Here is a 6,898-nt window from a genome sequence, read left to right as displayed (position 1 = left end):
CCCCCCTTCTCCGCCCCCCCAAATTTGTCCTAAGATCAGAGAAGTCACTTGCAGATAGCTGGAAAAGTGTGAGGAACCATTAAGTTCTTTCTGTGGCCTGGGACAAAGGACCACCTACATTAAGACACTCAAAAGAACACCTAAGGCAATTCTCTAGCAAGCAAAAGCCAAGAAGAAGCAAACTCCCAAGCTTGGGCTCCACATACAACTGAAAGAGAAAGAGGACAGGTACTTCTCTCATTTGCCTTGGACTTACATGCTTGATAGGAATGCTAAACTCTGAAGAAAGCATTCAAATCAACTAGTCAAGTACAGTAAGTACAGTCACGTACAGTTTCTCATCTGAAAGCATGAAGGATGAGGGCAAAAATGCCGTGGTATGAAATTCTTAAATCACTGAAAGAAAACAGGCGTCAACCAAGAATTTCATGTCCATCAAGCCTTTCTTTCAAAAATGAAGGTGAGATTGAGACGTTACCAGATAAAAGATAAGAGAATATGTCACCACTAGAAATGCCCTACAATAAGGCTAAAAGGAAGTTCTTCAAAAAGAGGAAAAGGATGTTAGATAGTGGAGCAAAGCAGTATAAAGAAATAAAGACCTCCAGTAAAGGTAAAAGCTGAGCGGTGGTCAAATTACCGCTCTTACCTGAAAACTATAGGGTCTAGAAAAAAGAAGAGCAAACTAAATCCAAAGCAAGAGAAAGGAAAGAAATAAAATAACACCAGGAATAAAAGACGTAGAATAAAAACTAGAGATGACTGTCACAAACAAGAGTTAGTTCTTGGAAATATCAATGAAATCGACAAAGTTTCAGCTAGACAGTTTAAGAAAAGAAACAGGACGGAAATCAGAAATGGAAATGGGGACATGACTAACAAACTGACAGAAACAAAAGGACTAAAAGAGGATAATATGGACAACTGTATGCCAACAAATTGGACAACCTAGATAAGACGGAAAAGTTACCAGAATCATACAAAGTTCAAAGACTTAAGAAAAACAGCATATCTCAACAAAACAATAACTAGTAAAGAGGTTATATTACTAAGCAAAAACTTCCTAACAACAAACACAACAAAAAACCCAGAGCCAGAAGACATCGCAGGTGATTTTTACCCAACATTCCGAGAAGAATTAAAACTTAACCTTTTTCAAAGTTTTTGTTAAAAAAATCAGAGAGAAAATCGTCCCTTAAAAGCCAGATAAAGATACCCCATGAAAAAGACAAATACCCCTTAATATATAGATGCAAAGATGCTAAAAAAAAATGTTAGCAAACAAATCCAACAGCACAGCAAATGAATTTTACATCGAGATGAACAAGGATTTATCTCAGGTATGCCCGGATATATCAACGTAAAATAAGAAAATCAACAAATGTAATATATCACTTTAACAGAACAAAACGTTACGTTAAATAATATGAGGTTCCCAAACACCCCACTCCCCACATCCCTCTCCTCCCACATCAACAACGTCTTTCATCATTGTGGCACTTTCATTGCATTTGGTGAATACATTTTGGAGCACTGCTACACTGCATGGATTATAGTTTACATTGTAGTTTACACTCTCCCTCAGTCCATTCAGTGGGTTATGGCAGGATATATAATGTCCTGCATCTGTCCCTGCAATATCATTCAGGACAACTCCAAGCCCCCCAAATGTCCCCATATCACACTCTTATTCCCTTATGCCCAGTAGTAATGAGCATTTAATGAAGCCAGGAAAAACAATTCTAACTGCAATAGCAATTAAAAGAATGAAATGTGTAGGAATAAATCTAATCAAGGATGTGTAGAGTCGTAGAGAAAACTACAAGATATGCTAAGAGAAAGCAAAGATGATTAAATAAAAGACATTCCACGTTCGTGGCCTGGAAGAACAAATATTAACATGTCGATCTCATCAAAAGAAATTTACAGATTCAATGCAATCCCCAATCAAAATTGCAAAAACAGGAAACCCAATCATTAAATTTCTATGGTCGGACAGGATTTGTAATTAGTACTGCTAACGCATGGGTATGCTAGCGGTTTGCTTTTTCTTGTGTTTTCTTTTTTGGAGTAATGAAAATATTCTAATATTGATTGAAGTAATGAATGAACAATTGTGTGATTAAACCAAATGCCACAGATTGTACACTTTAGGTAAACTGGATGATTTTATATATATGGCAGGATAATGGGCTCCAAACAGCAAAAGTTATCTGGGGAAACAAGAATGAAGTTGCAGTACTCAGACTTCCCAAACCTACAATTTATTACAAACCTATGATGATCAAATCAGCGAGGTACTGGCACAAAGACATATTGACCAATGGGATTGAACAGAAAGATCTTAAAGTGAGACAATAACTCAGATTTATGGTCAATCGCTTTTAGACAAGTGTACTATTCCACTTAATTCAGAAAGCATAGTCTCTTCTACAGATGGTACTGGGAAAAACTCGATGTACATGTTCAAAGAATGAAAGTGGATCCCCACCACACGGTATATACAAAAACAAGTAAAAATGGACAACAGACCTAAATCTAAAAGCAGAACTATAAAATTACTACAAGAAAGGTGGGAAAGCATCTTTAGGATACTGTGGTACGCATGGTTTCTGAGATTTTACACACAAAGCACAAGCAATTCAAGAAAAAATAGATAAGTGGGACCTAATCAAAACTGTAAATTTTTGTTCCTCAAATGTCTTTATCATAAAAGGAAAAAGATAACTTCCTTTAAAATGAGAAAATGATACTTGAGGAATTAGTATATTCACAACATGCAAAAACCCTACAACACAACAATAAACAATAACCCAACTTAAAAATGGGAAAAATATTCGAAAAAAACATTTTTCTGAGGAACACATACCGAGACCAAAAACACATGAAAAAATGCTCAACCTCACCAGTTATGAGGTAAATGGAAATCCATACTACAATGCAATACTATTTCATCCTCACAACAGTATTGGCTATTAAATCCAACATGGCCAATTGAATCTGTATCTTTTTTGTTTTGTTTTCTTTTTTCTTTTTTTTTTACTTTATTAGAGAAATTGTGGGTTTACAGAACAGTCATGCATAAAATACAGGATTCAAACATATTATCACCCCTTGCGTTGGTATGGAACACTTATTTCAATTGATGGTGACATTATTTATATAATTGTATTATTAACTCTCTAGCTGAAAGTGTAAAAAGGTTCACTGGTTATGTAATATGGTACTATCAGTTTTTAAAATTTTTAAATATTAATACCATGTGTACAATCTAACATTTCCTCTTTTAATGACATGCAAATATATAATCCAGTACTATTAATCCCATTTAAAATATGAGACTGTCAGGTTATAAGATAAGTCTACACTTAGCTCTGAGGAAATCCCAAACAGAGGTCGACAGTGGTTACAGCATTTCACATTTCCACTAAGCAATAACTGGGAGTTTCTATTTTTCTAAATCATCTTCAACTGTTGGAAAATTTCCTTTTTTAAACAGCAGCAATTCTAATGGGTGCTATTGTAGTTTGGATTTGCATTTCTCTGATGGCTGGATGTTGAGAATGCTTATTTGTACCTTCTGGCCTTCGTATATCTTTTTTGGGAAAATGTCTATACAAGTCATTTGCCCATTTTAAATTGGGTTGTTTGTCCTTTGGTTGTTAAATTGAAGGTTATCTTCATATAATCTGAATATAAAACTTTTATTGCATATGCAGTTTCCAAATACTTTCTTCCATTCTGTGGGTTTTTGTTTTACTTTACTTTCATGATAAAGTCTGTGAGGCACAAAAGTTTTAAATTTTCTGACGAGGTCCCATTTACCTATTATCTCTCTAGTTACTTGTACTTTGGAGGTAAGGTCTAAGAAACTATTGCCTAACACAAGTTACTGAAAATGCTTCCTTCTTTTCTTCTATGAGTGTAATAGGTTTGGATCTTGAATTTAGGTTATTGATTCTTTTCTTTGAGAGGGAAGGGAGCAGTTTAATACTTTACTGTGTGGAGCTCTACTATGACAAAGTGAACACTTACACATTCCATAGTGATCCACTTTAGAGTGATTTTTGCATAAGTTGTGAGATAGTGGTCCTCCATCTTTTTGCAACTGCAGATCTAATATTCAGAGCACACAGGGATTACTACTTCCCAGTGGAGTGGTCTTTGCCTTCTTTTCAAAAATCAATCGGCCATAAACGTGAGAGTTGATTTCTGAGTTCTAAATTCAATTCCATTTATCTCTATGCCTGTCCTGTCCTTGTCTCTGTACTATGTCGTTTTGATAACCGTGGCTTTCAAGTAAGTTTTAGTATTGGAAGTGTGAGTCTTTCAACATAATGCCTCTTTTTCTTTGTGGCTTAGTTATTCAGGGACCCTTATCCAGATAGATATAGATAGATATAGATATAGATATAGATGATATAGATACAGATATGTGTGTGTGTATATAAATTTTTTAGGAGGTACCTGGGATTGAACCCAGAACCTCATTCATGAAAAGCAGGTGCTTAACCAGTGAGATAATTGCTTTCCAATGAGAGGTTTTTTTTTTTTTTCCGTGTTTGTCTCTTTTGTGTTTAGTAGGTACAAGGATTGAACCTGGGACCTTCATAATGAGAAACAGGCATTCAACCACTTGAGCTATATGTACTCCCCAATTCCATATAAATTTGATGATTGGCTTTTCAATTTCTGCAAAGGCTGCTGCAATTTTGGTTAGACTGTGTTGTGCTGAAATATGTAAATCACTTCAGGCAGCACTGACATCATAATGATATTTAGTCTCCCAATCCATGAACATGGAATATCTTTCTCTTTATTTAGATAGTCTTTGTTTTCCTTTAGGAATGTTTGGTAGTTTTGGTGTATAGGTCCTATACATCCTAGGTGAGATTTATTTCTAGATATCTGGTTCTTTTATTTCCTATTGTGAATGGAATTTTCTTTAAATTTCTCATTCTGACTGCTCATTGCTTTTTTATATAAACACTTCTAATTTTGGGTGTTGATCTTATTCCCTGTTACTTGCTAGTTACTTATCAGCTCTAGGAGATTTCTTGTAAATTTCTCAGAATTTTCTGAATGTGGGACCATGCTGTCTGTAAACAGAGAAACTTTTACATCTTTTCCAATTTGGATGTCTTTTGATTTTTTTCTTACATAACTTCTCTGGCATGAACTTCCAGCACAACATTGAACTGTAACAGTTGTAGTGTGAATCCTTGACTTGTTTCTGATATTAAAGGGAAAGCTTTCAGTCTCTCCACCAGTAGGAAGGATGCTAAGCGTGGGCTTTTTTTGCTCTAGCTATGAATTCTGGCACAGTGTGAAATAACAGTGGTGACAGTGGGATGCTTGTCTTGTTTCCAATCTTTGACAAAAAGCTTTCACCAGTCCCTCAGATGTTGGCTGTGGGTTTTTCATATATGCCATTTAGCATGCTGGGTAAGTTTCCTTCTATTCCTGTCTTTCAAAGTATTTTTATCAGGAGAGGATGCTGGATTTTGTCCATTCCCTTTTCTGTATGAATTGAGATGATCACATTATTTTTTCCCACTGATTTGTTAATGGGTGTGTTACGTTAATTGTTTTCCTTGAGTTCAACCGCCCTTCTACAACAGGAGTAAAATCCACTTGAATGAGGGCTGCTGCCACTGCTGAGCCACCACCCCTGACAGAACATGGATGTGCCTCCTATATATTTTGATCTTTGGAAATCCACCAGGGATGTCTTTACCAAGGGCTTAATAAAACTGGACTTGAAAACGAAATCTGAGAATGGACTGGAATTCATAAGGTCAGGCTCAGCCAACACGGAGACTACCAAAGTTACAGGCAATCTATAAACCCAGATAGAGATGGGCTGAATATGGTCTGACATTTACAGAGAAATGGAATACTGACAATACACTGGGCACCAAGTTTACTGTGGAAGATCAGCTCACACATGGACTGAAGTAGACCTCTAATTCACCCTTTTCATTATTTAACACTGAGGGGTGGCGAGCTAAAATCAAAACAGGGCATAAGCAGAAGCACATCAACCCAGGCAGTGACATGGATTTTGACATTCCCAGGCCTCTATTTTAGGGTGTTCTGATTCTGGATTATCAGGCCTGGCTAGCCAGTTATCAGATGAATTGAGACCACTAAGTCCCAAGTGAAACACAGCAATTTTGCTGTTGGTCACAAGACTGATAAAAAATTCCAGCTTCACACTAATGTGAGTGAGGGGACAGAGTTTGGCAACTCCAATTACCTGCAGATAAACAGGAAGCTGGAGACATGAATCTCACCCAGACAGCAGGAAACAGACATATTCATTTTGGGATAGCAGCCGCATATTGGACTGACCCTGATGCATGCTTCCTGGCCAAAGGGAACAAGGCCAGCGTGATAGGTTTAGGATTCACTCAGACCTATGGTTAGGTATCAAACGGACACTGTCAGCTCTGCCAGATGGCAAGAATGTCAATGCTGGTGGTCACAAGTTTGATCTAGGACTGTAATTTAAAGCACAGATTAGTACTGTGCAATCATTTAGCTTTAAACCATTTTTTAGCATAGCTACCTTCAAAATTTACTGTACCTTTGATGTTGTATATCTGGGATCCAAGAACTGCTAAATATCATGTTAGAACTCCAGGTTAAAGATGATTCAGCTTTAAAACTATAACCTTTCAGAGGTACAGAGGAAATCCAATTCCAAAAAAGAAAAAAAAAATAGGTCCTTTAGGGGAAGTTTGGGAGGAACTTGGTGTCCCTCCAAAGATTTAGGTTTAATTTTTATCTAGAAATGGGTGCAAGTGGAGGCCGATAATATGTAAGCATTTAGGAAATTCCTTTTGAGTAAATAAATGAAATTGTGATTTCTTGAGAATTGAAACTAGGTTTCCTA

At 36.5% G+C, this 6,898-nt stretch overlaps 1 pseudogene; it reads left to right on the top strand.

Moving 5' to 3' along the window:
• The first annotated feature begins 5,681 nt into the window (after window positions 1-5,681).
• LOC139438264 (non-selective voltage-gated ion channel VDAC1 pseudogene) lies at window positions 5,682-6,626 on the top strand (annotated as a pseudogene).
• The last annotated feature ends 272 nt before the right edge of the window (window positions 6,627-6,898 follow it).

This window comes from Dasypus novemcinctus, chromosome Y, assembly GCF_030445035.2.
Source record: "Dasypus novemcinctus isolate mDasNov1 chromosome Y, mDasNov1.1.hap2, whole genome shotgun sequence".
NCBI classification, from domain to species: Eukaryota; Metazoa; Chordata; class Mammalia; order Cingulata; family Dasypodidae; genus Dasypus; species Dasypus novemcinctus.
Note: the sequence above shows the minus strand (reverse complement) of the source record. Positions and strands in the feature narration are given on the sequence as shown.